The sequence below is a fragment of the Lissotriton helveticus genome, chromosome 4_1 (genome assembly GCF_964261635.1).
Source record: "Lissotriton helveticus chromosome 4_1, aLisHel1.1, whole genome shotgun sequence".
Classification (NCBI taxonomy): domain Eukaryota; kingdom Metazoa; phylum Chordata; class Amphibia; order Caudata; family Salamandridae; genus Lissotriton; species Lissotriton helveticus.
Window position 1 is genome coordinate 213934156 of NC_136063.1, and position 22820 is coordinate 213956975.

The 22820-nt window shown below is 42.8% G+C and overlaps 1 protein-coding gene across 1 annotated transcript in view; it reads left to right on the forward strand.

Moving 5' to 3' along the window:
- FAM135B (family with sequence similarity 135 member B) overlaps positions 1 to 22820 on the forward strand; it is a 1359155-nt gene that overhangs the window by 220511 nt on the left and 1115824 nt on the right. Inside the window, exon 2 of the mRNA XM_078686705.1 lies at positions 16124 to 16446. The gene's annotated coding sequence lies outside the window, so the exon portion shown is untranslated. The remainder of the gene's footprint in view (positions 1 to 16123; positions 16447 to 22820) is intronic.

Sequence of the window (22820 nt, forward strand, 5' to 3'; positions counted from 1 at the left end):
GGATGAAGCAGTAGGGTGAGGGCAGGTGTGTGGATTATGATAGTACAGTGAATAAGTGGGTGAGTCTAAAATAGGTCTAGGGCCATCCTAACTGAATGTGTTTTATTCTCAAGGGGTAATAGCCTAGTTAAAAGTAATCTGCCCTGGTTGGATATAATTTTCTTAAAGGGCTAGTGGTGTGTGTAGGGTTGACATGTTTCGTGCCTCTGTAGCCCATAGTGGGTCTGGTGGCACTTCATCAGGACCAAAGAAAATAAAAATTAGGCGATACTTGCACTACTGCTTGTCTGGTTCAGTGATAGTGTGTGTGGTGTGTGTGACTGAAAGTCCTGAGGCGGAAGCCGGGCCTCGGAGTGTCAAACTGCTGATTGATTTTAAAAATAGCCACTATCGTTTTTAATCTGCACTTGCACTTTGAAATATTTTATTGGAACTACGCTCACCCGATTTCTTTCTTGCGGGAGACTGCCTAAATATCGCTGTGCTGTAGCGGGGTACTCTCCCTTTCCAAGGACCCACACGGAGCAAATTCGCCCCACTTCTGCCCGGATCTCATCTCCAGACCGCCCCACCGCAGCCGAGTAGGTGCTGCTTGGGGTCTCGCCATTTTGGGTGAGGAGCAGGAGCAGGGCGAGCAGACTAGTGCTTGGCCCCTCCCGCCCTCACGCCTTCGCCAGCATAAAAAGCCCATAGAACCATACCCCCACTGACTACTAGTGTGTGTGGTGTGTGACTGAAAGTCCTGAGGCGGATGCCGGGAGTCGGAGTGCGAAACTGCTGATTGATTTTAAAAATAGCCACTATCGTTTTTAATCTACACTTGCACTTTTAAATATTTTATTGGAACTACGCTCAACCGATTTCTTTCTTGCTGGAGACTGCCTAAATACCGCTGTGCTGTAGCGGGGTACTCTCCCTTTCCAAGGACCCACACGGAGCAAATTCGCCCCACTTCTGCCCGGATCTCATCTCCAGACCACCCCACCGCAGCCAAGTAGGTGCTGCTTGGGGTCCCGCCATTTTGGGTGAGGGGCAGGAGCAGGGCGAGCCGACTAGTGCTTGGCCCCTCCCGCCCTCACGCCCTCGCCAGCATAAAATGTGAAGTAGTGTGGCTCACTGGTTAGAGGCGGCAGACCCGAGAGCAGAGGACGGCCCGGGACCAGGGTTCGATTCCCGGCGCGGCAGGTTTCTGGACCAGGGTCAGCGGACTCGATAATTCTCTCGCCTCGGTGCCCACTCTGATCAGCGATCACACTCGGCAACTCTGGGCATTAGCTTGCCTCATCTTCACTAACGGCCCCACCAGACCGCCGGGGATGCCTGGTCTCACCCTGGAGATACCCATTAAGGGACCATCTCTCAGGGAAGCCAGGAAGGGTTTCGCAGCGGTCGAAGCGCCTTGGGACCCTACGGGTAAGTAGTGCGCTATATAAATGCCTATACATTTACATAAAATGGTACACTTACCCAGGAGGCGTAGCAGACGGGCGCAGCGGGGGCGCCGGCAGGGCGCCGAAGGCGCGCCAAAGGCAAGCCCGTCTGCGCCCGTCCGCGACGGGCCATGACCAGGGGACACAACCCCTTGCCAAAAGCAAACCCTTACCTATAGCTCTACGTCCCTACTACAGCTGCGAGGCACCGCCCCCTCTCCCTGTCTTGCCTCATGGAACCCCACCACAAAACACTTTGCTTGCCAATATTGTGCATACCGGTTATTTCCTCAGACCCCAGTACCGACGTACCATATGCTCCTTTTAAACTGTAGATCCCTCCCCAAGCACTCCCTGGAGATCTCCCTACTCCTATCCGATAAGGAACCAGATGCGCTGTTCCTCACGGAAACATGGCTACATACAGATTTGGATCCCAACATTATTCAAGCACTCCCCACAGGATACCAGATACTTCGAGCAGACCGCCCAACTGGAAAAGGCGGCGGTATAGCCATTACATATAAAAACTGCTATAACTGTCGTAGCTTTCCTAATCATCTGTCTAGCTGCGAAAACCTCTCTTTCTCACTAGACCTCTCCCCCACATGCACCTTTTCAGGGACTCTCATCTACCGACCTTCCGGCACTCCAGGTAACTTCATCAACAGTCTGCCATCCTCCATAGCTAGCGGAGTTTGCAGTCTATCCAATTACACTTTGCTGGGTGATCTGAACGTCCACCTGGACGACCCCTCGGACCCTGCAGCCACTGAACTACTAAAAAGCCTCGAGGCACTAGAGCTCTCCCAGCGAGTTCTGGAACCTACCCACTCCAAGGGACACCTCCTAGATCCCATCTTTAGCAACTGCACCCATTTTACAGCCGATTCACCCATTCCTCTTCCCTGGTCCGATCACCTTTTGATCCCATTTACCTGGTCACCGTTAATCTCACACCCTGCTGCACCTCCGGTACCCCACAGGGACCGCAAGTGGTCAAAACTTAACCATACACAGTGGACAACCGCTCTAGAAGCCTCCACTCCAGTATGTAATCCTGATCCCATAGTTAATAATGATAATTTTAATAAGTGGATCACCCAATCATTGGATAGCATCCTTCCAACTGTAGATTTTGAACCTAAACATAGCCCAAGAAATGCACCCTGGTACTCCCAAGATCTACGTAACATAAAGAAGAAATGTAAAAAACTTGAAAGGAAATGGCGCATCGATTACTCACAAATAAATAAAAATGCATATCGATCTTCTATGAAACTTTATAAAAATAACATAAAGATCGCTCAATCCACCTTTTATGAAAACAAAATAAATGCAGCGGCGTCAAAACCCAAAGAGATTTATCGAATTGCCGGATTGCGAAAACTCTCCTAAAAATACCGGACAAATCGCCAGACCCTCACAGTGCTCAGACCCGTTGCAATGAGCAGGCAGAATACTTCCATAGCAAAATAGCCACAATCTACTCATCTTTCTTACATGTCCCCACCACCCAAGCTTCACTCCCCTCAATCTCCCTGGAGACTTTTTCAATATTGGAACCTACCACTCTCGAAACCATCATGCTCCAGGTGAAGTATGGATCTCCTAGCGATCCAGCCCCAGCTCAGTCCCTGCGGACAGTCATTTCCTCCACCCTGCCTACCATCTCGAACCTGATCAACACCTCTTTATCCTCAGGCAATGTACCACCAAGTTGGAAACAGGCAACGGTGAGAGCCCTTCTAAAAAAAGCCAACCTAGACCAGAAGAATCCAGAAAACTATCGTCCGATCTCTTTACTGCCCTGGATAAGTAAAATCACGGAGAAACATGTAAATAACACCCTTACAGAATTCCTAGAAATCAATAACTTACTGGACGTGTCACAGACTGGGTTGCGTCCCATGCATGGGACAGAAACAGCGCTTTTGGCTGTGACAGAAAGTGCTAGAATGATTGCGGACCAGGGCGGCACTGCGGCCATTATTTTATTGGACCTCAGTGCCGCCTTCGACACCGTAAATCACAACATCCTTTTACAGAGGATCTCAGGTCTAGGAATCAGTTCCAGGGCAAAGGCCTGGATTCAATCTTTTCTGTCAGACCGCTCCTTCCGAGTCTGTGAGGGTAATGCTACATCGCCCAGTAAACCACTCAGTTGTGGGGTTCCTCAGGGCTCCTCCCTGAGCCCCACACTGTTTAATATATACATGCGCCCCCTTGCTGAGATCATCCACCCGTTTGGTGTTCAAACTATATCATATGCTGATGACACCCAGCTGGTGGTAACACTGAATCATCCTTCAACCCAGCCAAGTGATCTAAGGGGCTGCATGGAAGCCGTCTGCGCCTGGATGACCCAGTCATATTTAAAGTTAAATGGAGACAAGACGGAGCTAATGATACTAGGTAACTCCCCGTTAAAATCCATCGACTCCATTTGGCCATCCTCATTAGGCTCTGCCCCCGAACCTAAAGACACCATTAAAAGCCTGGGAATTTGGATGGATAAGACACTTACATTCAACCACCAGGCAGTAAAACTGTCTGCTACCTGCCCGGGCATCCTCAGGCTTATCCGTAAAATCCTTCCGCTCCTCCCTCTAAAGGCAAAACAGATTATGATCCAGGGCCTAATTCTCTCTCGGCTGGATTTTGGGAACGCCCTCTACCTCGGAGCACCCCAATCAACCCTCAAAAAACTCCAGGTAATTCAAAACTGCGCCGCCCGTACCCTCCTGGGCATCCCTCGTCGCCAACCCGTGAAAACTGAACTAAAAGATCTTCACTGGCTACCCATTAGGGAAAGAATCGAGTTTAAAAGCTTGTGCATTGCCCATCGCGCATTCTGGAGGAAAGGAGCAGCTCTAAATCACACCCTGATCAATCCATACAATCCCACCAGACAGCTTAGATCGGCACACGCCTTCCGAGTAAGCAAGCCCAGGATTCAAAGAACGAGGTGCGGAGGCCGAACCTTCTCTGTGAATTCGGCCAGACTTTGGAACTCCCTTCCCCCTCTCAGAGCCCAATCTTCTTTCTTTCCGGAAAAAATTGAAAACTCTCTTGTTCAGCAGATAAACACAGTTTCTTCCTCATACACACCTGTTAATCATTAGCGCTAGGACACCTGCGGGTAGCTATCGCGCTTTATAAAAACTCAATCCAATCCAATCCAATCCAATCCATATTTGAGGCTAGTAACCAGAAGCAGTGAGCAGCCCCGGGTTAGTTGATCCCGAGGTGAAAGACCTAGGGTAAATAGGAAAAATACTAAAAGGAAAGGGAACCAAGGTTAAGTTAAAATAGCATTACAGTGTTCAGTTTAATCATGCTATGGAAGCTTGGAATTACAATTTAAATAAAGACCACACTTCCATACTGTGGAACAGTGCTGAAGGTGATGATTCCAGGCTAGCGTGGATGGATCTACAAAGGTTTGCAGGCCAATTACATTATTGGCATGTGAGGAAGCATGGTGTCATTAAATATTCATGTTCCATGCATAGGACTGTGAACAAAACAAGCCTTCGTATAGAGCCAAATAACATGTACATTGTTTTTAGGCAACCGTGAAATACGAGGTCACACACTCATGCAAGTGACACATTCATTGTGGCACGTTTTGTAGAGCGCAGGTAAGAATTACTATACAAAAACGCTCTTACAAGGAAACAACACATCCATCCTGAGCATGGTTGGTATCAGGGCACGGGCGAAAGTGACTAGACGGGCAGTGTGCCCTCCTTGAAAGAATTACTCATACATTGTACTGGTCCAATTAGGGAAGTGTCACAACTACGTAATGCAGTCATGTAAGTGTGACCGCAGTGCCTGTGGTCCACCGTGTCAATGACCGAAGGCTGGATTAGCACTCACCCCTAGAGATAGGGGCTGTTACTGACGGGTTTGGCAGAGCACTTTGTTGCTCTGTATGCAAGGAGGCAGTGCAGCTAGCGGCTGTCCTACCCATGCTCTGGGACCCTTAGTTCCTGCTTCTGGGTCCTCTGTATTTAGCTATGCATTGTGTATTGTGTTAGCTTGGAGGACTAGAGAGTCAACCTCGGCGGCCATCTGGGGCGGGAATTTTATTAAACTGACATTATCATTGTGTGTCCGCAAGGATGACATTTATTATTCGCATATGGTGCAGGATGTGAGTGGCCAAACGGGGACTCTGTGCATATCACAGAGATGCTCTTAGTGGAGCATCAGGTTAATGACATATAGGTGGTTATTAACAGTTACTGGCTGTCAAATAAAACTTTATTCATTGCCATGGTCAATGTTAGAGAGGGTAAGGAGACTGAGTAAATATTGGGGGCACGTGGATAAAGCCAACTTAAGTGTGGATAATGGTTGTGATGAGCAGTATGATGATGAGCACATCCTGATCGAAATCCAATGAAGACCTCCCAATTGGCCCTGTATGTTGTAGTGAACACTTATATGAGAGTGAATCAGGGAAGGGGGCCAGGATGTAGGTGGCACAAATTGTGCATTCCTTATGTCCCGTACATTGTTCACACGGGTCCACGTCGGAGTGAAATGCCATCTAGTGAAGAGCAACGTGACAAGGATTCAATTAGAAACAACTTAAGAGATACATGTAAACCATGTGAGTCAATCTTATAAGTAGCAACTGAGGTCAAACTGTTCATTTAAACCCATAGGACTGATGAAGCAGCTTAGAACAGGATATACAGGTGCAAAATTACTACTCATAACTTTTCACACTTAGGAGAGTTCTCCGTATCTGGGCTGGAGACCTCCCAATAGTATAGAAAATGTATTACTTTTTTTATATAAAAATTGTTTTATTGCAAATATTAATGTGATATAATTATATAGAGTTATTTTAAATTTAGAATTAATTAAATAAATTGTTGCAGAATATCACCTTAAATATGTATTAGATTATTACTTATTTAACATATATTTTATTTCATTTTAAACCAATATCTCTAAAGAATATACTAAATAAAATTAATACAATTATTTTTAAATATGAATAATAATTGTATTAACAAAATGAATGTATTATTATACAATGTACTTATCTATTAAACCTTTCACTTGAACTTCCTGAAGTCAGCCACAATAACTGAAGGATACTGTGCAATCAATGTGGTAATGATTAGACTTCTATCTCCGAAATCTTTTTTGTTTTATTTTTTTACTTTTATATAGTGCGAACTTGACCCAAGGATATCAGGTATCAGAGCGCTTAACATGAGCACCAGCTACGTTACAGAAGGACATATTCATTTCTGTTAGGCAGGAGGAGATCAAGTGATTTGCCCAGAATCACATGATGTTAAACGTTGTTGCCGAGACTCGAACCCAGTTGCCCAGCTTCGAGTTCGACCTCTCTAGCCGTAAGGCTACATCCTCTCCCCATTTCCTCACGTAACAAAAGTTGATATCTTTCCCAAATTCTTCATGTCCTTCAAGAGTGGATGACAACCCATCAATTGAATCCCAAACTCCTAGAATTAGAGTTCCTCCAAATCTTTACCATGCGGGCCATCCTCCCTTCACAATGCTTCACTAACTCTTGTAACATCTTTGATTGCAATCCCACTTTTATAAGCAGCATACAATTGTTGAGCTTCATTCTTGTCAAAACACTTAAGGCCTCATTGGCAGTCCTACAGCGGATGGTGCAATGTGCTATGAGCACCAAAGTCGTGGTGCTGCCGCCTGCAAGATTAGGACTTCAATCCTGGTATGGTAGGCTATCGTGCAGTTATTTGACAGTGGTGGTCTGTTAGGCTCATAGAAGAGGCTAACATGCACACTGCCGCTGTCAGAGCGCCAACTGCACCTTACTGCACAGTGTGGCATACATGCCACATTGTGCAGGAACGGGTGCAGCAAATACAGGGGGGCACTACATGTTTTCCCCCGCAGGTACCATCAGGCCAAGGAGCACCTAAGTTGCCTCTCCGCCACCCTCTTCATGGTGAGCTCACACAATAAAATGGGCGGTGGACAGGCAACTTGCAATATGCTCAGCAGGCGCCCTTAGGCCTTTATTTACGTAGAAGTCATCCAATGCGTGGCAGTAAGATAAGTTGGTGCACTGAGTTGTGTGAAAGGGAGAAAGCAGAACCATGCCATATCTAGTAAGATTAGGTACTGTTCCCTTTCCCTCTGAGCTGGTGCACTTTTGGCTGCCATGCACCAAAGCAGACACCCTTGTGCAATAGTTGGGAGGCTCATTCATCACCTATAGAACACCTTCTCGACACATAGCAAGGAAAGGCAGTGCAATGCACAGCTTTGCATTACATTGGGTAACAAGCCAATGCAAATTGTGATTTGATCTTGGTCATGATAACATTCAAAAAGACATTAATGTCCTTCTTTTACAAAGATACTTTAGAATATTCCAATGGCTCTGCTGATTGTTGTTCATGGGTACATTCTATTCATTTCCTGTCTAGGACCTGGTTATCTTTCCCTTTATCAGACTTAGATTTCTCTTGAGTGCTATGGGGCCTATTTACAAGGGCTTTATCTCCGCTTTTTTGGCTTACAAAGCCAAAAAAGCGGAGATAAAATCAGCACCCTATTTTCAAGAGGCTGCTAACATGCATAATCGCATGTTAGCACCCTTTTTCCGAACGCCTACCTTTGCATCTCCAATGAGATGCAAAGTGGGCGTAACTGGGCGTACCCCAGATGGACTACCTTGCAAATATCGCTGATGTTTACATCGCGATCTTTACAAGGCAGCCCACATGATTTTAGCACACGTTAGATTTTGGCGAAAACAGCAGTTTTCGCCAAAATCTAACATCTGCTAAAATCCTGACTTAGCCGTCACTAACATAGGGGGTGGACTATGCTGATACGACCCACAGGGTCGTATCGGCAAGGTTATCGAAGTTTTGCAGGGAACATCGCTGGAAAACCAGCGATGTTCCCTGCAAAAGGGCGATAACCTTGCTATCTCTGGAATTTTTATCGCCCTGGAGCGACGCGTTGTTAATTACGTGCTACCAGGGCAATACATTCCAGAGATAGCCTGCGATAATATAATTATCGCTAAGCACGGCCAGCGATAATTATCTCTGGCTGTTGTTAATATGCCCCTATGTTTTCTATCCAACTCTTTTCAATCCCCGCTATCCTTTGAACATGGTGTCACGGTGTACAGTCATAATATCGAGTCAATTATTTCGACTGGACAGAATATCGAGTAAAAAATATAGAATGGACATAATATCGACTAGACATAATATAGACAACAAAAATATCGACTAGAGAAAATTAATATCGAATAGAATGGACATAATATCGAATCAAAAATATAGAATGGACATAATATCGACTAGACATAATATAGACAACAAAAATATCGAATTTAAGGTAAGTTAATAATAATTTTTATTTTTTGTGTAATATAAGTCTGTAGCGGGTTGTGGGTTTATAGGGGAATAGGGTGGGAAGTAATTTAATTCTAATTAATTAAATATGTTAATTTATTTATTGATATATATTTAGAATTAATTGTTAATTAATTATTAATTGGTAATTAATTAAAATATAATTGGTAATTAATTATAATTGATTAATTGATAAATATTTTAATTTTAGTAATTTATTTTCTGTAGCGGGTTGTGGGTTTAAAGGGGAATAGGGTTGGAAGTAATTTAATTATAATTAATTAAATATGTTAATTTATTTATTGATAATAATTTAGAATTAATTGTTAATTAATTATTAATTGGTAATTAATTAAAATATAATTGGTAATTAATTATAATTGATTAATTGATAAATATTTTAATTTTAGTAATTTATTTTCTGTAGCGGGTTGTGGGTTTATAGGGGAATAGGGTGGGAAGTAATTTAATTATAATTAATTAAATATGTTAATTTAGTTATTGATATTTTTTAAAAATTAATTGTTAATTAATTATTAATTGGTAATTAATTAAAATATAACTGGTAATTAATTATAATTGATTAATTGATAAATATTTTAATTTTAGGGTTCAGGGTCAGTTTTCAGTTTTTGGGTAAAGGGGTATTTTTAGGGTTCAGAGTCAGTTTTCAGTTTTTGGGTAAAGGGGTATTTTTAGGGTTCAGGGTCAGTTTTCAGTTTTTGGGGTAAAGGGGTATTTTTAGGGTTCAGGGTCAGTTTTCAGTTTTTGGGGAAAAGGGGTATTTTTAGGGTTCAGGGTCAGTTTTCAGTTTGTAGGTAAAGGGGTATTTTTAGGGTTCAGGGTCAGTTTTCAGTTTTTGGGTAAAGGGGTATTTTTAGGGTTCAGGGTCAGTTTTCAGTTTTTGGGTAAAGGGGTATTTTTAGGGTTCAGGGTCAGTTTTCAGTTTTTGGGGTAAAGGGGTATTTTTAGGGTTCAGGGACAGTTTTCAGTTTTTGGGGTAAAGGGGTATTTTTAGGGTTCAGGGTCAGTTTTCAGTTTTTGGGTAAAGGGGTATTTTTAGGGTTCAGGGTCAGTTTTCAGTTTTTGGGGTAAAGGGGTATTTTTAGGGTTCAGGGTCAGTTTTCGGGTAAAGGGGTATTTTTAGGGTTCAGGGTCAGTTTTCAGTTTATGGGTAAAGGGGTATTTTTAGGGTTCAGGGTCAGTTTTGGGTTTTTGGGGTACAGGGGTACTTTGTAAAAATAAAGTAAAATTACATTTAAATTACATTTATTTAATAAAATTAAATTATATTAAATTATATTATAATATTTTTTATTAATTTATATTCAAAAAATTATTATATACTTACCAATACTTACGTTGTAATGGTATGCGTTGTAAAGGTATATGCGTTGTAAAATCTTGCGTTGTAAATGTATGCGTTGTAAAAGTTTTTGCGTTGTAAAAGTTTTGTTGTAATGGTAGGCGTTGTAAAAGTATGCGTTGTAACGTCATACATCCCTGGAGTGGGAATAGTAATTTTAACCTCTACGCTATCCAGCGCTTTCCCTACTGTTGCACCCACTGGAGTGGGAGTAGTAAATTTTACCTCTACGCTATCCAACACTTTTGCTAATGTTGAACTCACTATAGTTGTAACAATAAATTTTAAACATTTTCTAAAATGTTATATATGTTTATTTAATAATATGTTTATATATATATATATATATATATATATATATATATATATATATATATATATATATGTAATTTTTGGTGATATAATTTTTTTTATTATATAAATTATTTATTAAAATTACATTTTTTTAATAATTATTTCTAAGTTTATATTAAATATATTTATTACTATATTAGTTTTAACTTAATTTTAAGACATTTAAAAGAATCGATATTTTGACAGTCTATATTTTTGTAAGTCGATATTTTGGAGTCGATATTTTGGTACTTACCTGTTTGAAGATAGGGAGTCGATATTTTGTCAATCGATATTTTTGACTCGATATTTGTGTATCTCGATATTTGTGTCGTCGATATTATGTCAGTGATCCGGTGTCACACATGCTCACCTCTGCTTTACATAGCTTCACAGAACTTTCACATTTGAGGTAACTATGACTTATTTTTCCTGCTTTGGCTTCTGTAATTCACTTGAACATTTCCCTATGTGTGGCATCCGTGTCTACACTGTTATTTGTTTGCATTAATTGCATTTGCAGTTGTTCTTTGTGTAAATGTGTTGGTGTGCCTTTACCTTCACTCTATTAACTTGGCACCCTTATTGTAAAGCTCTTTTATGCTTTAGGCCACACCCATGCTACATAAAATGGCAACATTAAATCAATGCAAATGAGGCTAGAAACGCTCCTGGATGCTGTTGTGACTTGTATTCAGCATTGTATACGTTGTGTATGCTTGTGGAAGGGGGCTAGAGAAACACATTATGTTATGTGTATTCACATAATCTTGTTTTGGCAATGAGGGGAGCACATCTCTAACTGATGCATGAATTTTGGATGGCGGTCAACTTGTGCTGTAAAGCAGCACATATGGGAACATGTCATAAAGCACCAGGCATTGAGGTGGAGGTGTAGGTTGGACAGAGCCTGCACTGAGCCTTTGTGGTGCTCTGAATGACTAGGACTGGCACTAGGCCTGGGAGACATGTTCATTACAGCAGCATAATACATCATCATTTATGTATTTCATCTTACTCTTGTTACAGGAAGTTCCTGAAATTACATCATAATATGGAATCATGCACTATTGGTGCTAAAAATGTACCATGAACTGCGGTTTGCAGAAACAAGTTGCCACAAATACACATGAACTTCCCCAGCAGTAGAAACCGAGCAGCTGTTGTTATCACTGCTTTTGCTTTGTTTTTAACGCATAATTTTTTAGAACCTTTGCGTAATTACGCAAAAGCAAATTACGCGGATTTCACACACCCCTACATTTTGCTCCATTATGCCTTAGCCCTTACTTCTGAGAGAAAATGTAACATATAGCAGTCTGTCATTGGCAGTAATGCCCCCATCAGATTCAACCATTAGAATCAAACGGGGTTCTGTCAGAATTCCTTACACTCCTATACATTTCAGAAGAGGTCGCACAATGATCCTCACTCCCACATATTCCTTTGCATTTAAGAATCACCACCAGGCTCAATATTTCTTTTCAAATTATCTGCAAAATATATTAGCCAAATAATTCCACGAAATAAAAAAAAAACAGTAATGGCATAAAACATTTGAAACAGGATGTGTAAGTGAAAAGGAAACAAATAAAGAGCTCGTGCAGTACAAGGCAATGCTAGGATTATGAAGAATCCTTCATTACAAATGTACTGAGTTTTTCAAAAACGTGGCTATGTTCTTCTTGTCCACACCCTATTGAGGTTGGGGCACTGACATTCACTTCCTCCCAACTGGGTGAAAGCAGTGCAAGCTGTATTCTCTAAAGCGTTGACAATTAGACCTCTTAATCAATATGTGTTACTGGAAACATGCACTGGGGTCTTCATCAGGGAAAAAAACAAAGTATAAGCACAACCTGTGTGACATACAAGACCAAAAATCTGACCTGAGCCATTTTGTGCAGCTAAGTGTTCTCAAGTAAAAATTAAAATCAGGTAAGGCAGTCAGTCACCGAGATTTCTGAATGCTAAATGACCCACTAGGTGGCATTATACAAATCCCCTACTCAATCCACTGAAAAACAATGAAATACCTTTTACTCAACCTGTTGAGGCGACATCAAAAATGAATCAAAAGTATCAATACCACTTACAGAGAGGCAGATTTACAAGGCACTTGCGCCACGTTTACGCTGCCATTGCGTCACGCAACGGCGGCGTAAATGTGGCGCATCCCTGCAACCCATTTACAACGTGACGCATGTAGGCAGATGCGTCACGTTATAAAGCCCTGAGCCACATGTGGGCGTTCCGGCGCAGGGTGGGTGTTCCGGGGCAGGTGCGCCTCGCAAAAGTGCCTGCGTGAAATCTACAAGATTTCACGCAGGCACTTGTGCGACGCTGCTACGTCAATTCCTTACGCCTGCTTGAAGCAGGCGTAAGGACTGACGCAGCACGTTAAGTATAGGGCACACCCGAGCATTGCTGGATTCGTGTCGCGCTTGCGACGTGACTCCAGCGATGCGCCGCCCTTACGTCACGAGATGCGTCACGCATCTGCCTACCCTTGCGCCATGGCGTGCCGCATTGTAAATGCGGCGCATCCGCCCTGACGCAAGGGTAGTTTTGCGTGACACATTTGTTCTGGCGCATCCCTGCTGATTTGCAGAGATGCGCCAGAACTCATACATATGCCCCTTAGTACTCTGATCATGACTTATCAAAGTGTGGGTTATTACGCAATGGGCCCTCAGGGGATCGACCTAAGTGAGAGAGTCCTTTCTACTGCACTGCTCTTACCATCTTCCTCTATCAAGGTGGCTGCAATCAGTCACATACTAGTGCTACAGTGTAGCAAACAGTAGAGGCTGGTATCTGGGAAATGTGGTGGGGCATTGCGGGGGAAGGATGTGTGGGGAGACAGCACTGAGGGGCTGAGATAATTTTAAAAAATGACCTAGCGGTCTTTTCCTCGCCTCTCTGCTCGACAGTCTTCTCCTCCTCTGGGCACAGGCAGAAGCTCCCAGCTTCCCCTGCGGCCAATCCCAATGCTGCTGACACCATGAGAGTAGCGTAGGGATTGGGCAGAGCGCACTGGTTTTGTGTTCCATTAGTAGCTGGGAGCCCGTGCCTGCTGATCTCTCCACCAAGCAACACAGCTGGGTTAGAGAGATGTCAGTGCGCATGACGGTTTGGCCATCCTAAGACGGCCCGCCAAACCGTCATGCCCACTGAAAGCAGGGCCCACCACTCCTCCTCCCCCTGCTACAGTGCTGTGGTCCCGCCCCCAAGACTCAGCCCCTGGATAAAAAATAAAATGATGTGCATTTAGATCATTCTGTTTTTCGTTTGCCTCTGTAGGCAGTGGGGTGACGCTCATCCGCCACAGTGGAGGAGACCTAGGCCTAGATGTAGGTAAATGTGAATTACCGATTCATAAATACAGAATTTTACCGATTCGGTATTCATGAGTCGGTAATTCAAATGTAGGTAGAAATTCCTTAACAAATACCGAATTGGTATGATTCGGTATTTACCGAATCTGTAATTACAGAATCGGTATTTGTCATTGATTCCCATGGGCCTTGAAGCCCATAGGATTCAATGGCAGATACCGAATCTGTAATTACCGAATCGGTAAAAATACCGAATTTACAAGGGGGACAGGGTGTCACTTTGACACCCTGTTGCACCCCTGTTTCTGGCTTGTGTGCCATGTGACACACATACATGCCCTTAGGGCATGTCTGTGTGCCACATGGCACAGGTGTACATGCACAGATGTGCATGTACACAGGAATTCCTTATTTACCATGGAATAGTATTCCATGGTAAATAACGAATCGGTAAGGGCCTGTGGCACTGATTACAGTGCCACCTACATATTGATTTACAGAATCGGTAAATTTACCCATTCGGTATTTTACCGACTCTGGATATTTACCGAATCGGTAAAATTACCGATTCTGTAAATCAATGGCCCCCTACATTACAAATCCCAAATACCGGTCGGTAACGGCCGAAATCGGCCGTTACCGACCGGTATTTGGCGAGCTACATCTGGCCCCAAGCTCGTAGCAAATATGAATGTGATCGCCCCTCTGGTGGTATGAACTCAGTCAGGTATCCCTGTACTAGTTCTACGGGATAACAAACTAGAATGTCAGCGCCCCGCTAGGTCTAGAGTGAGCACATAATCAAGTGTACATCATACTTCCAGCCAAAGTATCCGATCGCAATAAACCTTTTCCAGAACGTTCAATTGTTAAAGTGTTTCAGTAAACTATACACTATACATTGTAATATTTGACACATTTACATGACAGCAAAGTCTAGAAAATTGGGAAATAATAACACACATTTTCACTACTTTTTTCACAGTCAAAGGAGAAAGGAATCTAACAGGGATGCCCTCATATGTCATTGAAAGCATTTTCCTTTCTGATATTTTCACATGACAGTAAAGTCAATGCGCCCATTGCAAAGATATTCAAAAACGAAAAACGGTGTTATTAGCAGTCAACGAAAAGACAGATATCTTTGACTGTTTGAGTGAAACAAAGTTGCAAAATGTACTCACACTCGCAAAACTATAACCTGACACGTCAACGGGGAAGACACAAAAGGGTCATCAGGATTCTGACAGTCAGCAAACAAAAGAATGACAAGATATTGGTTTTCCATCATCCATTATTAAAATATACCACTTGCTTATTGTTCTCCTCAAACTCATTCAGTCCATTCCTAACCGAGTTAAAGTCTCCCCCAGACCGGGCTGATGGTTTGATTCTTTCCAGGACCAACCATCTGCTATCCCGGTCACTGTGCCCAGAGCACATGACATGTTCTATCAATTAGGCCCCTTGGGTCTTGCAGCAAATCCTCCTGCAATGTGGACGTATCCAAAGCTTGATTTTTGGTCTATCTAGTCTGTTCCACATAGGCAAAAACACTTGAACACTTGAGCATCTTGATGGCATTTGGCTTTTACAATTGGTCAATTCTGCAAACACACGTGTATTATTATTATGCATGAATGTCTTCCCTTCTTCTTGCACCTGTAGTGTCAGGCTCACTTGTGAGCGTAGGTCTACCTGAGCTGTAGTGGACAGGACCTCTCACCCATGGCCCTCCGCATAGCTGCCTTTCTTAAAGGCATAAAGTGGCATCCATGGGGTGTTCAACTCACCCGACACTAAATTCCAGTCCAGGAAATCACCAAAATGACACTAATTATAATGCAACTTTCGGCCTTGCCTATTTCTAATACTGGAATGTCTCACATACAATGCTATGAACATGGGCAGGTGATTTGTATTTTAATGAGCTTTACATTTCGAAATGGGTGTCTTTTGAATACTGCACATCACTTTTCCAAGTACATGTACCCATTCCTCTGTCTGTAAGCCACTCTCTAAACATTACTGCTTGCTCAGAAGAGTGATGGAGTTTGGCCACGAGTAAACAAGCTTCTCTTCATCCCAACTGTGTCCACTTTCTCTGCTTGTCAATTGAGAAGATAAAATAGAACATTCTGCTGTTTAATGGTGACCCTACACTGCCTGCTGACAGAAATAATAGGGGGAAAAGTAGCGAAGAGAGGTCTGCAGCCTACTGAAAGCAATCTCTTCTTGCCTTCCTGTCCAGTGCAGCTGCTGTCCAGTGTGATAACACTTGCAGACACCGCCGGCCCTGCTGCTGCTGTACACGAGCAAACAGCTGTTGCACAGAGTGCGGAGTTTGATCGCCATGGCAACAGAGGAGGCAGGCTCAGCATCTCCGCCAGCAGCATCAGGACCATGAGCAAGGACAGCGGCAGCAGCAGGCTGACACCGAGGGGCTTCTAGCAAGAGGCTGGCACAGCGTTCGCCCGCAGTCCCACCAGGCGACAGCCCGCTCCCGCTGCTCACCAGGCAGGGAGCAGACCGCAGGAAGACAGGGAGATCGGGGCAGGACACTGCGGAACCAGAGACAGGTAGGAACAGATCTGCGGTCTCTCGGCTGCCGCCGTCATTTAGTGTGGTGTTCCATCCTGCTCTCAGTTTATCAGGAAATGAATGACATGCATGCACTTGACAGACATTTCAGTAGAGTCTGCATTTTACTGATACATTATAGAAGAAACAGAAAGTGGGGGGTTAAAAAATACACAAACAATCACGTATTGATCACTTGGGCTTGCGTCTGTGTTTCTGTTCCATTTTGTCAATAGTGATTACAGTTTGCGATACAGAAGCAGCAAGAGTAGGCTGTTTCCTTTAAAGACGAGCCCACAGCAGGGCACTCTAATCGATTCATCGTCGTCGTTACAATGCAGCGTCTACCTGCCGCCTCCGAAGCGCCTGTGTCACTGTCACAGCTCACTGAAGGGCACAGCGCATAAGCTCAGGGGCTGCTGTGTGCTCAGCGATGACTGGAGCTGCACCCCGTCTCTTTGGGGGAGTTACACAACCATGTGGGGGTTGTCCTACAGGGGAAAGACACATGCATTAGCAGTCGCCCCAACCAGCATTACTATTCACAGCACAGCCCGCGACGCACCTCACTGTAATGCCAATGAGCCTGTTCATGCTTCACATCATGGCATGAAGAATGGGTGAATGAATACTTGTGCGTGCTCTTATGCCCAGGGATGCACGTGTGCTCCTGCACGCACATTTAGGGATGGTTTGCTTTATTATAGACGAGCAGTCATTAGTCAGTATGAGGTGGCGTCAACACTACCTCTTCCAACACTTAAAAAGGTCCTGCAACCAAAATATATGCACTTTTAAACGGCGTACTATGCCATTTGTAAGTGGTCGTATGGCTCACTTGTTTCACCTTCCTTATTTATGTGATAATATGGATGTGTTTATGGCTGTTGTTATTATTGCGCAGAGTGATTTGCTGTTAAACCCTCAGTACACGGGATTGTAGGCATGCTACTAAATGACCTAAAATATATTCACAGGTATGATGTTAATTTTTAATGCGATTGTCATAAACTATGTCATATCCGCGAATAACCACATTTCAAGCAATGTGAAGCTCTGGAAATTTGCAATGCGATAATAGGGCCTTTGTTTATAGTTTTCCACCCGTCATGGTGATGTGTGGTTTTTCCAGATCACATCCTCCCAAAACTATACATTTCAAGTGTAGTCAAACAGCAATGTTAAAGCACTCTTCTCATAGGCTTAGAAGGATGAAGCTGAGTTTGTGCATCTTGCATGTGAACCTCTGTCTTGTAAGACAGATTCGGATTTAGACAAGGAGTCACTAATTTAGTGACCCATATTAATGGCCTATTTACATATATCTGCATATACTTATACGTTTACTCGTACATATTTGTGGACATACACTTGCACATACCGATGCACGAATACTTTTATTTTTCTTACGAAATTATTTACACGCCCTTATAATTGAGAATATGGCTTTGTTAGGGTATTAATGTAACTTACCAACAATACAACCTTCTGCTGGAAACTAGTTCTCATCTATGAATTGCTGCCGTTCTTTTTTTACTTGAATGCTCCCCATTTTTTCTGTTTTGTTTGCTATCTGAATGTCAAGCTGGGATTTCCAAGTTAAGTGCAGATTTAATCAGCATAAGCGCTATTCAGTGACCTATGTTAATGGTCTATTTTCTTACACTTGTACATATTTTTTTTAACAAACTTTATTGAGCCTTCAGTTTGAGTACAATATAGCTAATCAAATATCCATGGCATTTTCATGTTTGTTGATCATTATCCCATCTTTCTCCGTAATTAATTGTACAAACTTCAAATCTTTGTGCCCAGCATTACACAACATAAAATATAGCAAATAAAAGGAAACGTGGAATTATCCATAATATTTACTAATATCTCAAAAGGAACGTGCCTCATTTCTGAACCTTAAAGCCCTAGACTGAGTGTACGAACACCGTGTGCCTATATTTATCACACGCAATCTTGCGGGCTATTGTTTAAACTTTTCAAAACTAACAATGCAGCATTCTACTGAAAAATCTCGAATCCTGAGCGAAATGCTGTTTAACTTTACGCATGGGTGAACAATCCCACAGCATGACAATTCGCAGCGGAAGCAGAGATTTATGATTATCGTGTGAAGAACGTGCAAAGCGTCGATTAGTTCATTTTAAATGGATGCATGTCTACAGCATCAGCTGAGAGAACATACACATCTCCAAACACCCTTTCAATAGCTGCTTTTCACAGCATAGTAATGCATAGCTAATAGGGGTACATGAGACTGAAGACTGGTAGTGAGAAAGAGGTGCTTGCTGTGGAGCACCAGTGAAGGGCCGGAGCTAGTCGTAGGAGCGTCTGTCAAAGGCGGGAGGGCTCGTGAAGAGCCAGTTCAGTGATTGGCTTGTCTCTGAGTCTGTCACCTGCCAGGCGTACCCATGAAGGACATGTAACGAGTGGCAGAGCAAATCATATTACACTTTTACATTTGAAAGGCCTGATTGTCTACCTGGTTTCTCTGAACGGATGCTTGGGTTGAGTAAAACTGGTCATATTTTAGGTGTCTTGTTGAGAAAAGCTGACCAAGGATGGGTCTAGTGAGGCTCACCTGTTACAGTCAGCCATCTTTAAAATGTTGGTACAGACAATGGACAGACAGTCACATATAAGGTTTGTACTTTAAAGGAGGGGTGGGAGAGAGTCAGTCCCATGTCCAGCCGCCTCACAGGCATAGAGGCCAAGGGCGGTCAGTCGTTTATTTGACCACTGCGTCTTGAAGGCTTTTGGACCTGAGGCAGAGACACTTATTTATCAATTAAATTTTACTCTATCAGGCTCATACATTTCACTAGGGAACAAGGGGCCAGATGTAGGTAAATACCATTTACAGATTCTAAAATACCGAATTTCACCGATTTGGTATTTTAGAATGGGTAAATGGTATGTAGGTATTAATTTGGTAATTTTTACAGAATCGGTCAAATTCGGTAAATACCGATTCGTTATTTACCGATTCGGTATTCCCCATTCATTCCTATGGGGCTGGAGGCCCACAGGAATGAATGGGGAATACTGAATCGGTAAATACCGAATCGGTAAGAGGGGGAAGACCTACAAGGGTGGCAGGGTGTCACATTGACACCCTGTTGCACCCCTGAATAGTGCATAGGTGCGCATGTGGCACATATACTGCCACATGGCACTGTCAAAAAAGCACAAAATTGCTTTTTTAACGGTTTTCGCTATTTAGAACCAACTTGTAGTTGGTGGTAAATAACACAATCTTACAAGTCAAAAGCACTCTCTTGAGTGCTTCCTACAATAAGAATTCGGTAATTTACCGATTCCTTAAATTAACGATTCGGTAAATTACTGAATCCTTAAATTAGGCCTCTACATCTCAAAAGCCTAATACCGGTCGGTAATGGCTGAAATTCGGTAATTTCGGCCGTTACCGACCGGTATTAGGCATCCTACATCTGGCCCAAGGTCTTTCCTCAGAATTATGGAATTTCTTAAGTGTGGCAATGAGAAAGAAAAAACAAAAATGTTATTGCTTAATATAAAAAAAGCTTACACTTGTTATGTTTCTATATTGTCACCTCAAGGTTCCAATGAATTTTATAGATACATCCAAACTTCCATTCTTATGGATAGCATGTCAACACAATCCTTCAAGGGCAGCACTTTTTTTCGATTTGCTCTACATATACATTTCCAAATGTATCTACATATGCAAAATTTGCAGAGCTATATTCAAATATTAAGGCGTCAAGGACACGCGAGCTATGTGTTTCGTGTAATTGCGTTATTCACCTGGGAAAAATTCTGCCATGTGTTGGTGGACCTTGGATCTGCTCATGCAAGAGGGAAAATGACAAAGTGGCATTCCCTCAGAAACCAGGATACAGTGATTATAGTCCTGACTTATCAAGTATTGATGAGAAGATTCACGAAACTCACACACTTACTGATTAAGTAAAGATGATGGCCCATTCCCTGATCTCTTTTGGAGAGCCATCTAGCTAGAAGTCAGAGATTGATAGATAGTTGGAACTGAGACCTCAAGGGGCAGTTGCAACCTGTTATGCAGTAGACATGTAACCAAATTAAAAGCAATTGAGGTTTTGGGCCTCGGTTTACTCATTTATTTATTTATTTATTTATTCATTTATCGCCACATGTTGTATGCTAAGGTGAAGTGTAACTCCTGCTACAGTAGCAACAGGGAATGTCCTCTTCCACCCATTGTAGTCAGTGGAGGAAGAGATTGTGGCCACTTCAGCTCACAATGAAGAAGATCGGGCATAAAATGGGCAATTTCATGCCAATCTGCTACAACAGTAAGTGGAAATCGAAGAAGAATAGCTTCTTTCATATCCCTTCGACTGCTAGTAGGAAAAGCAAGAATGTCACATCGCTAGAGGGCTGCTTCTAATCCCACCCCTATCCCATCCCTCTAATGTACCTGCTGGTGAAGCTCCAACAGGATCTCTGTCTAGAGGAGCAAGGGTGCTGATGACATCACTAGAGAAAGACATAAGAAGCTGGGTAACATGGGGAGCAGGTTTGCAGCACTCAAGGGCTCTCTAGACTTATGTCTATGAGAACTACTGCTGCTGAATCTCTGATCCAGTCTTTTGAAAAGAGGAGCAAACACATTGCAGGAATAAAGATAGAAGTGCTAAAACACCGCTAACTAGGGACAGGCCATTTTCAGGGCTGTGCTGTGAGTTCCATCTCCTTGCTGGAAGGTAGATTGGAAAAGCTTCAGAATCGCAACGATCTGGCAATCAACAACTAATTGGTTGGGAGACCAGGAATACGAAAGTAAAGAATATAAGATAACCTTAGTGAAAGAGGAAGCTGAATATTACCTGATAAAGATCTAAAGGGCTGTACAGTTACCTACAAGGGGGCATGTACCACTGACAGGGGCACATACCTACAGAACTGGTAACAGTGCAGAAGGAAAGCTACCAGTGAACAGTGCTTGGCGGTCTTACATGAGCAGAGACATTCAACACTTGGGCCAAAAGGTCCCTTTTCCCATGATGTTAGTCATGAAGAGGACAAGGCAGCAGAACCGGAGGGAAGACTGTGGGCCAATTTACTCTCATGGTAGCAGAGTTTCTATGTGTATACAACTTGAGACACTCGGGTGATTACACTGGTGACAGTTGCGTGATGTTTCTTCAAAGTGGTTTCTTCCTATATAGCTCCAGTAGTTCTTGTGTTTAATTATCTGACTTCGCTGTCTGTTTATTCTCGATTCTGTATCAGTCTTCAAAATAATGTACTCTTTATTGCAGATCTTTCCGTACGTCGACTGAAAGCCCCATGTGCAATAAGATCGTTATTAGTCAGTCAATGCCCCGTCATCCTCTATGCCATGAGCTTTTTCTTTTTAGGTGGTTTCGATTTACCTTCTTAGACATTTGTGGGATTCAATGTTTTGGTTGCTCTTTTTCCATTTGCTTGCCCATCTAGTAGTTTTATGCTTGTATCTCTACTTGCTATTCGTGGCATGCTTAACGATAACTGTATGTGTTGTTTTTAATAAATACCAACTAAGAAACACATGAAAAATATCATAACTCGATACCTTTTCACATTCACTATAATGGACGATATTTTGCTTCATAAATAATCATATCACCAAGACTTTCAAAGTTAAAGTACAGAACTGAAGGCATACTCACTACCTGGAGCAACAAGGACATAGCAAGTCTATATCAACCTTCTGTTCATGTGCCACCTAGGCAGTAAGGTCAAAACATGACTCCTGGAGATCAATGATCAGAGCTCGCCCTCCTGCTTCTGGCACAGGTGTGGCAGATACGTGTGCTATGACGAGGCTTCCATGTACACAGTGAGAGGTTCTTAAGGGCACCTTACTTTGGGTTAAGGAGAACTCTTTTATTTGCTGTCCGCGGCCTATTTGGGTACATGACGTAGAATTTGTCCGCTGCTAGCAATGTTCTTTTCCAGACTCTAACTTAATCTTGGATTGTCCACCAAGTTAAGGATGAAGTAGTCTCTCTGTTCAGAGACTTTAAAGAGGGCAACCAGCATAGAGGAAACAGTTGTCTTTGCCCAGCCCGGCATGGCAAGGAAATCAACAGCCAAAAGCATTTTGGAATGTCTTCTTGCTTGATGACACTTAGGTTCTGAGTTCTATTGGAAACCATTCACTGAATAGATCTTTTTTTTTAAAATCTTGATTTACAAGTACACTGTTACTAAATACCCTATTTTAACCACATATACAATTGGTGCCCTTGTCTTTGCACTAAATGCCTTTTTACGATGAACCATCTAGCAGTGATCATCACCTCACTAACTAGAATACATGATGCACACCGTTAACACCTCTCCGGAGACAAAT